This window comes from Calliphora vicina, chromosome 4 (assembly GCF_958450345.1).
Source record: "Calliphora vicina chromosome 4, idCalVici1.1, whole genome shotgun sequence".
Lineage (NCBI taxonomy): Eukaryota > Metazoa > Arthropoda > Insecta > Diptera > Calliphoridae > Calliphora > Calliphora vicina.
In genome coordinates this window covers 23283097-23295527 of record NC_088783.1, presented here as the reverse complement: position 1 = coordinate 23295527, position 12431 = coordinate 23283097, and positions in this window count along the sequence as shown.

Sequence of the window (12431 nt, the reverse complement as noted above, 5' to 3'; positions counted from 1 at the left end):
AACCAATATGGAAATAAAATAGTAAATGTACATACATTTGCACACAGATATGAAAAAAAAACACAGATACTTATGTACGACTTGAAATTGAATATTGAAAATAATTAAAAATTTAATACATTCATACGTTAGTAAGGTAATTGATATGGTCAAACAAAAACCATAATAAATAAATAAAAATACTCATAATGAAAAAAATAAAATTAAAATAATATACAATAAAAATTGAAAAAAACCACAAACGTTTTTTTATGTAGAAAAAAATCTTGTCATAAAACAATAAAAGAAGTTAAAAATAATACATACATACGTATATTTGGAATTCATTTTATAAATGTTTATATGTTGTGTTTTTCTTTTGTTTTGTTTAAAACAAAAATAAACTACAAACACACTGACACTCACACATACAAATACACATACACCCTCATATTTACACATCCGTAAATTGATAAATAAATAAATAAAATAAATGAAAAAATACTTTAAGAATTTTTTGTTATTTACATACAAACACACCCATTTAAATACATATACAAAACTATGTTCTATGATTTTATTATCCACACCCAGAGAAAAAATATAGTTGTACAAGTTTACTGTAACTGTTTAAAATTTTGTTAAACAACATTATGATGACTGTAATTATTTATATGATAATACCATCCACATGATTATCACAATCATAAATAGATTGCAGTAAATAAATATACATATGTTTATGGTATACATGTTCATAATGAATATGAACAATTGGTCAATTCACATATTGTCATATTGTCCTAATATTTCACAATGGTTTTTTTCGCGAGGTTTTTCAAGTAAAAAGTGTCCTAAAATAATAGTACTCTGTATGCTATGTTTATTGTGTTATCGTAACCAACCAGTAGAGACATTCGCCGAATGCCTAAGTATCGGTTAAGCCGAGCTGCCGAGTCGAGATATATTAAGACATTATGACAATATGACTAATAAGAGATCTTGTGAATTGACCAAATATGTTCTCAGATTATGATAACCATATACCGAGATCAACATAATAAAAATGGTTATCACAAACATATATTGTAATTATTTACTACAATCATATATACATATGATTGCTAAAATCATGTGAATCGTAATTTTGACATATAATAGTTACCTCAATCAAACACATAATTACAGTGACCATAATATTGTTTAAAAAACTTGTAAAAATGTTGAATTGTTTATACTAAACAGTACAACTATATTTTTTTTCTCAGAGTGCACATTTAGTTTCTGGGCTGTATGAATATCTGTGTATGCTCCAATAGAGTACATTTACACTCACACATATTTAATCAATAAAAATATATGTATATTCACACACACATAAACATTCACACTCATTCAACAGACAGACATATAAATTGAAATCTTTACAGTTCAAAAAATAATATTTATTGTTAATATTTGTTGATTTATACAATTAATTGCCAATGATGAACAAAATGCAGTATGTAAAAAGTACATTTCTTTTTCAACATTTTGACTTTCTTCAACATAGTCTCCCAGAATATCAATGTAACTAACCTTTAACATTTCAATACCCTTAGATAATTTAAATTGGCTAGTTTAAAAAAGTTAACCGTTTCCGATAGAAACCGTTATTATACCCTACACCACCATAGTGAGGAGGGTATAATGCGTTTGTGCAAATTTTTGTAACACCCACCTTAAACACTACCGATCGACTTAGAATCACTTTCTGAGTCTATTAAACGATGTCCGTCTGGCTGGCTGACTGTCCATGTAAACCTTGTGCGCAGAGTACAGGTCGCAACTTTGAAGATATTTCGAATAAATTTGGTACATATTCACCCTTATTCTATTTGACGTCGTCATATATGTTACGCCGATATCGATAACATTTGGTAACTTTTGATAGCGTGTTGTACATTAACCCGACTTATAAAAGTATAAAATTCTGTCAAAAGTTACCAATTGTTATCGATATCGGAGAAAAATATACCATTTTTTGACTCAATATTGACGACGATGTTAACAACTCCAAATAGAATAAGGGTGATTATTTTTTTTTTGCCCAAGAACCCAAGAACCTATTGAAACTGTCTGAAATCGGACCATTATTTCACCTAGCCCCCATACACATGTCTTTCCGAAATTGGACTTTATCGGTCATAAATGTTAAATTTATATATGTATCTCCACAAATTCCGCTCCAAATAAGTTTTATATATACGAAATTCATGTCACCAAATTTTGTTACGATCGGTCCATAATTAGTCATAGCTCCCATATAAGGCCCACTTCCGAAAATCACTCAAAAATTTAAACTATTGAAATTTTAAAAGAAAAATGTTTTTGCTCTTTTACTTAGTGTAGGGTATTATATGGTCGGAATTGACCGACCATACTTTCTTACTTGTTTTTAATTGTTTTATTATATAAATATGTCTAAGAAGTTAAGCAAATAGCGGAACAGAAATTTGGGTGCCCGAGTTTTGAACTACGTTTTGTACAGTCAACTCGCGTTTTCGAAATATCACGGTTTTTATATTTACAATGAATACCCTATTTGTTGGAGTTTTTCTTAAATATTTTAGGTAATGCAGCTTAGAATGTGAAATTTTTTTAGCATGAAACTAGTCTACGTAAACATATGTTTTTTTTGAGTATAATAATTCTGGTTGATGCTTAGGCATATTTGCCTGCTCTTTCAAGAATGTTGAACTTTTATACTTTTAGCTTTATCCCTTAATAAAATTTGTATTCCGAAAATTCTAAAAAAAGTTATTAATTAAATGAAAAATTAGTTAAAAATTTAATGAAATATTTAGATAATACTCTAAACTTTTACATCCAAAACACATATTTTTTAAATTTCTAAAACACATTTAAATCTAACTATAGTAATAGAAATACTTCAATTGACGTTTTTTAAATATCGCGAATTTTTTATTTATGTGATATACGTGAAAATATCATAAAATTTTTATCAAAAACACTACTATTTATAAAAGCAGGAAATTTAAGCAAATTTTTATTTTTGAGGTGGTCGCTGTCAATTACAGAAAAACCGACCCTTACCTAACCGAAATAGCGATTATTTAAAAACAAGTAATTTTTTCTTATCATAAAAAAACAATTCGGAGATATTTTATGATCATGCTAATCTACAAAACTAAATCTATAGTGTAACGAAAAATCCAAAAAATATATCTTAAGGCCTTAGATTTACAATAACAGTTCAAAAATTGAAATTAAACCTTAAGAGCACTAGGGGTCAAATGACCCTCAATTTGATTGTTTTTTTTCGAGATTGAGGGTCATTTTGACCCAAAGAGCTCTGAAGGGTTAATTTCCAATTTTGCACTGTTATTATAAATTTAATCCTTAAGTTATATTTTCATTAAAATCGGCACAAAAATATATAGTATTTCGCTATCATTCATTTAGAAATTCCAATAATTGCAAAATTTTACATTTGACCTTCACGATTTAAGGGTTATTGTCACCTTTTTTCATATTTTTATTCCCTATTATATTCTTAAGGTGTAAGTGTCTATTGGCCCTTTTAATAAATCCTAATGTGATGATCAAAAAATTGTGAAATTTGTTTAACAATATTTTTACAAATTTTAAATTGACGTTTTAAAACTGCAGTTAAAACAATTTATTTTTATTGGTTTTACCTGCGAATAGGTTTACGGTATCCTAGGAAGACAAAAACTCATATACAAGTAACTATGGATGTACTTTAAGTAAAAATGAGCTTTTATTTTCATATTTATCAAAATATGTTAATTTTGTTCCTATATTTGTTGTTCTAGTGGCCTGAGACTCGTTAATGGCCTGGGGAATTTTTAATAACTTTAACATTTTTTAACAAATGTTTGCTTTTTATATCTCATTACAACGACAATTACATACACATTTCGATTCTTTTATATTAAATTGCAAAAGTAATTATTTAATGCCAAATTTTTACAAAAACTGAAAAAATAGCTATTTTCCCCCTTGTTCTCATGAACTTTAACCCTCGTGCGGCACGCCAATTTTAAGCCGCTCGAGCTCAAACTTTTGTAATTTTTTGTTATCCTAACCTCATACAAAACAGCCCTTCGTTTTTGAAAAATCGAAAATAAAAAAATAAGGTCCACCTTAATATACTTATGCTGTGGGATCTACCAAATTTCGATATCTGGTTGTTTGTAAAAACTTAAAATCAAAACAGGTAATTCCCAAAACAGACCAAATTCTTTATATCGAGTTTTGTTTTTTAAATAAGTTTTATGTAGTCTGTCATTAGAAGACATGACATTCGTACATATTTTGTAGTTTTTGCTAATTGTTCTTCCTGAAGGTGATGTAGAGTAGAATTTTGGATCTAAATAGTATTCTACCATTCAAAAGTATAAACGATTTATTAGAATAAAGATAATCTACAATCAAACTTTGTTACGAAACGACATGAGTTTCATTGACTATCTAAGAAAAGGAGGTATTATTTTCTTTCTTCCAGATGCGTTAGCGTTAAGTTTGTTACTCTATGTTCGATAACTTTCTTCCAGGAGTACTAGCTTCTCAAGCGTGAAAAAACATTGAAATTAAAATCCGAAGTTATGTTGCGCTCAACTAAAGTTTTTTGCGTTTTTTTTTAATCTCGAATATATAAATTTTCTGCCGATTCTTAAAGAATGGAATGAAATGCTAGTCTCATTAACTATGTTCTTTCCTTTGTTAAAATGTCTTTTACATAAATTTAATGAAATCTCACTTTTAAGACTCTGTTTACACATATTAACCCAATTAAACACTCACTATCATAATACTACACTTACACAATACAAACATTAAAAAAATATTCAATTGATTTATAAAGTGTGTTTTATTATAAATTTTTATTATTGTTTTATTTATATTATTTTTATTCGTCCCATTGTGCATTTTTTATGCAGTTTACTGCAATACAAACACACATTAATGCACTCAAATTCAAACTCATATTTTGTTTGTGCATTATAATGAAAAGAAAATACTTGAGACAAAAAAGAAATGTAGACACAATTATTATAGGTATTATAATTATTATTATTATAATAAATCAAATTAGTTTTTATGATCTCAAAAAAGCAAAAAAAATCCAATAAAAACATTTTTATTAACTCGATAAAATTCTGAACAAAAAGAACATTATTATATAAAAGAAAATAATGGAAGTAAATAAAAGAAAAATAAAATAATTGGTAAAATACTTACATGTGATTGTTATTTAAATTTGTATAATTAAGTTAAAATTAAATAAAAAAAATTAAATTATTTATTATTGAATTGAAGCAGTACGAGTAACAAAAATGGTAAATAAAGAAATGACAAAAATAAATAATAAATAAAAAAAATAATAATAAACAAATTGTTATTTTATTTTGTGGAGATATTAAAATATTTTCTTTTTAATTTTATAGCAAAAAAAAGGTAATTTATTTTAAAACTATTTAAGGATTTCTCTTCTAAAACCTATAATTCTATTAATGAAAATTCTTCAAACTATAGTCCTTTGCCATTTGTTTCATTCTTATCATTTCTAAAAACAATAAAACAAAGATTTATTTTCCAAAAAAAACTTACAAACATTGCGGTCTTTGGTATGTGATACACAAAACCACCACATTGAAAAGTTATTCGAAATAAAAACCCTCAAAAATGAACATGAACAATAGTATCTGAAGATATTTGAACATTCCACAGTCTCATGTTCTTCTACGAGTATTTTGTGGGTATCTGTATGGAAACATTATAATAATTTTGTGGTGTTACTATTATGACACTTTATACAAACCACACATACCCAAACTAATACAATACATACACCATTTTGATAATAACCTCTGTCATATTTGACACTTTCCTATATATAGTATCTTATACATGGAAATAAATACATTCTCTTTCTCTCTATGAGTTTAATGTACATATGTATGTATGTATGTATGTAAATACTTTTGGTGATGTTAAACAAATGTTATCATTTCTTTATAATTTTGATAATTAATGTCAAAATTGGTTTTACTGAAATATTTAATTACAAAGATATGTCTGTTAAATAGGAAAATTCTGTGCAATTGTTATTTGCTGATTAAATTGTGAATTATTTAAATTCCTTTTGAAAACATAACATTCAATATTAAATGTCTCTTAATAATTTTGTATATACAGAATATGTATCTATTAGGATGACCACAAAAATTAAGAAAAATATTTGTAGGGACGATATTGTCTCATGGTGATAGAAGCAATGAGTCTATCACTGCAATTCTGTAACTTGCAGGGAACACACATTTGGCAACTTTTCTTACATTGACTATACAGACCAGTTTTCAAATCTCTGTCACAATAGCTAGCAAGTCAACCAGCAAAGCACAGGACAATTATCAAAGCAGTAACATACGGCATGGTCAACGATATATGATCTCTAACTTCAAAGAATCCCACACACAGTAAACCTCGAACGAGAATCAAGCCCAACGATCACTAAGCCAATTGCTACCAAATTGATGTAAGTCGGTAAATACTGGTCCAAATAGAAAAAGGAAGATCATCTGTGCTCACTTATATTTTCTACCAAAAATCGATTTTTTATATGAAAATCAAGTAAAATATAAAAGTGGCTATAAGTCGGTAAATAGTGGTCCAAATAGAAAAAGGACGATCATCTGTTATCACTTATATTTTCTACCAAAAATAGATTTTTTATATGAAAATCAAGTAAAACAAAAAAGTGGCTATAAGTCGGTAAATAGTGGTCCAAATAGAAAAAGGACGATCAACTGTTATCACTTATATTTTCTACCAAAAATCGATTTTTTATATGAAAATCAAGTAAAACATAAAAGTGGCTATAAGTCGGTAAATAGTGCTCCAAATAGAAAAAGGACGATCATCTGTTATCACTTATATTTTCTACCAAAAATCGATTTTTTATTTAAAAACCATTAAAACGTAAAAGTGGCTATAAGTCGTTAAATAGTGGTCCAAATAGAAAAAGGATGATCATCTGTGATCACTTATATTTTCTACCAAAAATCGATTTTTTATATGAAAATCAAGTAAAACGTAAAAGTTGTTGTAAGTCGGTAAATAATGGTCCAAATGGAAAAAGGACGCTCATCTGTGATCATTTACATTTTCCTCCAATAATAGATTTTTTATATGAAAATCAAGTAAAACAAAAAAGTGGCTATAAGTCGGTAAATAGTGGTCCAAATAGAAAAGGGACGATCATCTGTTATCACTTATATTTTCTACCAAAAATCGATTTTTTATATGAAAATCAAGTAAAACATAAAAGCGGCCATAAGTCGGTAAATAGTGGTCCAAATAGAAAAAGGACGATCATCTGTGATCACTAATATTTTCTACCAAAAATCGATTTTTTATATGAAAATCAAGTAAAACATAAAAGTGGCTTTAAGTCGGCAAATAGTGGTCCAATTGGAAAAAGGACGATCATCTGTGATCACTTGTATTTTCTACCAAAAATCGATTTTTAAATAGTAAATAGTGTTCCTAATGGAAAAAGGACGATCATCTGTGATCACTTATATTTTCTACCAAAATCGCTTTTTTATATGAGAATCAAAAAAACATAAAAGCGGACATAAGTCGGTAAATAGTGGTCCAAATAGAAAAAGGACGATCATCTGTGATCACTTATATTTTCTACCAAAATTGATTTTTTATATGAAAATCAAGTAAAACATAAAAGTGGCTATAAGTCGGTAAATAGTGGTCCAAATAGAAGAAGGATGATCATCTGTGATCACTTATATTTTCTACCAAAAATCTATTTTTTATATGAAAATCAAGTAAAACATAAAAGTGGCTTTAAATCGTTAAATATTGGTCCAAATAGAAAAAGGACGATCATCTGTGATCACTTATATTTTCTACCAAAAATCGATTTTTTTATATGAAAATCAAGTAAAACATAAAAGCGGCCATAAGTCGGTAAATAGTGGTCCAAATAGAAAAAGGACGATCATCTGTGATCACTTATATTTTCTACCAAAAATCGATTTTTTATATGAAAATCAAGTAAAAATCGACTTTTTATTTGAAAATCAAGTAAAACATAAAAGTGGCTATAAGTCGGTAAATAGTGGTCCAAATAGAAAAAGGACGATCATCTGTGATCACTTATATTTTCTACCAAAAATGGATTTTTTACATGAAAATCAAGTAAAACATAAAAGAGGCCATAAGTCTGTAAATAGTGGTCCAAATAGAAAAAGGACGATCATCTGTGATCACTTATATTTTCTACCAAAATTGATTTTTTTATATGAAAATTAAGTAAAACATAAAAGCGGCCATAAGTCGGTAAATAGTGGACCAAATGGAAAAAGGACGATCATCTGTGATCACCTAAATTTTCAACCAAAAAGCATATGTTTGTATGAAAATCAAGTAAAACATAAAAGTGGCTATAGGTCGTTAAATAGTGGTCCAAATAGAAAAAGGACGATCATCTGTGATGACTTATATTTTCTATCAAAAATCGATTTTCTATATGAAAATCAAGTAAAAATCTACTTTTTATTTGAAAATCAAGTAAAACATAAAAGTGGCTATAAGTCGGTAGATAGTGGTTCAAATAGAAAAAGGACGATCATCTTATATTTTTTACCAAAAATCGATTTTTTATATGAAAATCAAGTAAAACATAAAAGTGGCTATATGTCGGTAAATAGTGGTCCAAATAGAAAAAGGACGATCATCTGTTATCACTTATATTTTCTACAAAAAATCTATTTTTTTATGCAAATCAAGTAATACATTAAAGTGGCTATATGTTATTAATAGATGATTGGTAAATTTAAACTTGTTTGTCTTTATAGCCTTAACTTTTTTACTTACATAAATTTGATAGAACAAAAACTTTTATTATTTCACAACAACCTTATTTACAAGGAAAATGAAAGGAGTAGAAAAATGTGCCATGCTTTAGAGAAAGCAATCACAATTAGTATTATTTGATTGTTTCAAGTTTGCCAAATTAAAAATTTATATTTTCAAACTGATTACACATTGCTGTACTAAAAACTGCCTCAAGTTAAATTTCTCCTGTTTACTGTGGGGAAAAAATGATGAAGAAAAATTTAAAAACATGTTGTAGTTTAATGAACTCATTTATATTAAAAACTTTAACAAAAAACAGAAAGGATGTACTCGAAAGTAATAATTTTCATTAAATAAAATAAACTTGTGTCTGGTTTGCATTTCTTTAATTTGTTATGAATTTTAATACTTTTTAGATGGTTTTCCTTCCCACGCTTTTATATAATAAAAATTTGTGGGAAATCACCTCTCAACTTGAGCATTCATTCAACTTCATTTAAAAGTTTTTCATTTACTTTACTATTTAGGAAAAACAAGAGCAACAGCAACGACAGCGACAACTGTTGTTGGTGTCTCAAATCTATACGTACTTATATTTTTGGTGACGCCATAGTGGTCTCAGATTTTTTGCATTTTGTTTTTCCTTGAATATAAATTTGAATTTAAATATACAAAAGTTTTGTTTTTTAATATTTTTGCCTGTCTTTCCATAGAGGAATGTGCAACTACGACTAGTGGAATAGTTGTGGTCTTAGAATTCTTGCCAGCGACAGGGTAAGAGAGAATAGAGTTTTCTACATTCAGAAATGATACAAATGCCAGCAATGTGACGCCCATAATGTTTTCAAATTTTGAGTTTTATTGTTGTACTACGGGTGTATATTTCAATTGTATTTTTTTGGTGTTTGTTTGCTATCGTGCTCATTTCTTTATTGTGTGTGGAGGAGAGCTGGAAGAAAAATTAAAAATTTAATAACTATATAATTTTTTGTTGTTGAAGTTTTATATTTCACTGTTTTTTTTTATTATTGTATAAATTGTGGCCCTGATGTCTGTGATATTAGGTTTTCATATCCTCTACCACACCAGGGTCGAGAGCATAATAAGTTAGTGATTATATTAGCATCAACTAGGAAATCGTGAAATATTGTGTTAAATAATGAATGGTTTAGTGTCATAGTTTGAATATCATTTGGTTTTAAACTCTAAAATGTTCGCTGTATTCTATTAGTGTAAATTAACACATTACCATTTTTGGCCAACCAGGAAAATAGCTTTTTGGACTTTTTATCAACTATGAGTCAATAAGTCCTTGACTTTTTGAATGAAACACAGTTTTTATGGATAAAAAATAATTTTATTTTTCAATAAATTCTCATTTTAGCTCTATGTACTTTAACCAATGTTTTTCCAATTATTTTATCACTTCTAAAAAGTATGATTTGTAGAATTAAATAAATAGGTATTTGTTTGTGTGATAATTTCATTGTTCGAGTCAAGTCTTTTTCCGCCAAGCCATCTCTTCAGGTTTGAGAACTAAAAATAGTCAGTTGGGGCTAAATTCGGAGAATATGGTGGTGAGGGATCAATTCGTAGACTAATTCATGGATTTTGGCCATGGAAACTGCACATGTGTACACCTTTGTATTGTCCCCTTTGAAAAATAAATTTTGTCTTGGACAAATGTGGTCGTTATTTCCAAATCCTCATTAAATTGACCCAATAATTTAACATAATATTGGATTATACCACGTGCATCCAAAAAAACGGTCGCCATGACAAACCCATAATGGCCTTCTTTGGGTCCAATTCATTCCGAGAAACCCATTGTTTTGACAGCTATTTAGCCTCTGGTTTATTGTAGTGGATCAACGTTTCTTCCACGGTTACGAAGCGGTAAGAAAACTTGTCAGTATTGCGGTTAAACAACGCCAAACACTCTTGCGAAGTTGTCACACGATTGCGTTTGCGGAAAGCTTTCTCATGAACAAGTGATAATTCCAAATTGAAATCACTGAGCCATGTGAGAGTCCTATGATTCTTTAAACTCTCGCACTTACAATTTCCGATCAGCCAACACCATATCGTGAATTTTTTTCAATTCTTTCGGGTATAGAGACCTCAACTGGGCATCCAGTACGTTCGGTATCTTCCATGATTTTACGGCCACAACGAAATTCAGGTTTGAGTTATGGTTCTATTCCGCAAAAAATAGTTAATGAGTACACGAACTATCAAAGAGAAGAGCAGTGTTGCGTTTTCACTTAAGAGGCTGGAAATTCAAAAAGTCACGGACTTATTGACCCGTCATCATATATGATAACAGTTAACAAAAACAATTATGCACGGGTTCTCAGGGATTCCAGGCCAGCCAAAAATGCTTGGAGACCAAGAATTGGATTCAAAAGAAAATAATTTTTCCACCGAATCATTACTTGTGATGAAAAATGAATACATTACGATAATAATTGTTCAATAATTCTGGTAGAATTCAGTTCCCAAATATTCTTGAAATTTAATTCTGATGCAGCTAGGAAGAATTTAGTAAATGGCAACTATATGTGTACAAATGATGAAGATTTTTTGTAAGCCAGTTTTTAAAATATTCACTTTAATTCTCTTTTCTAAATAAACATATTGCTGGGATATTATATACATACATATTTTTTCATTCCATTGTGTTGTTCTCCTTTATTTAATTTTTTTTTATTTCCGGTTAGTGTTGAAATTTATACATATTTTGATTTTCATTTCTTCAGCTTCTTATTGAATTTTTATACAACTTCCTTCACATTCATACTCGCATCACATCAACATAATGAGTTTCTTTTTCTCTTTTGTTATTTCCTAAAGCCATGTTATGAAAGACGTTGTCAATATTTATTTTTATTGTTTTTGATTTCTTTTATAGTTTCTGTCGTGTTTGTGTTTTGTTGATGCGAAAAAGATTGGTAGATACATTATGGTGATGACGATGATGTTGTTGAATGAACGTTATATGTTGGTGAATAATTGTTAGTGTACGACGAATAAGTTTAATGTTATTCTTTTTATTAACATCAGACATAATGGCGTCTGAGAATAGTGGCATAGTTTTTGTTTTGATACTTTTTTTAATTTCTTATAAAATAAGTAAAACTATTTTTAGAAGTTTTATTGTTGGTTGCAGAATTATTTATTTGTGAGATTTTTTGATTTGTTTCTTATAGAAGTTATAGCTTAAAACACGGGGTTGAATTGTCAAAAACCTAACTCTTGCAACAACAAAATACATGTTAGTCAATGTACTTTGTTGTTGTATTAGACATATGATAGTTGCTATTTTTGTCTGACAAACCAGAGTGTCTCGTCTCTATGTATAATTCTCTATGGCTTGAACGTTTGTATCATAGACAACAACTAGATAGGTAACTGAGAGCCAAAAACCTAAGTCTATTGTCAAAAATCTAATTCATGATAATGTATTGCATGTATTTTGTTTTTGTATCACCCGTATGTGTGAAAGAGAGTAATTTTTTCCTCACTCCTTCCATTCTATGCGTTTA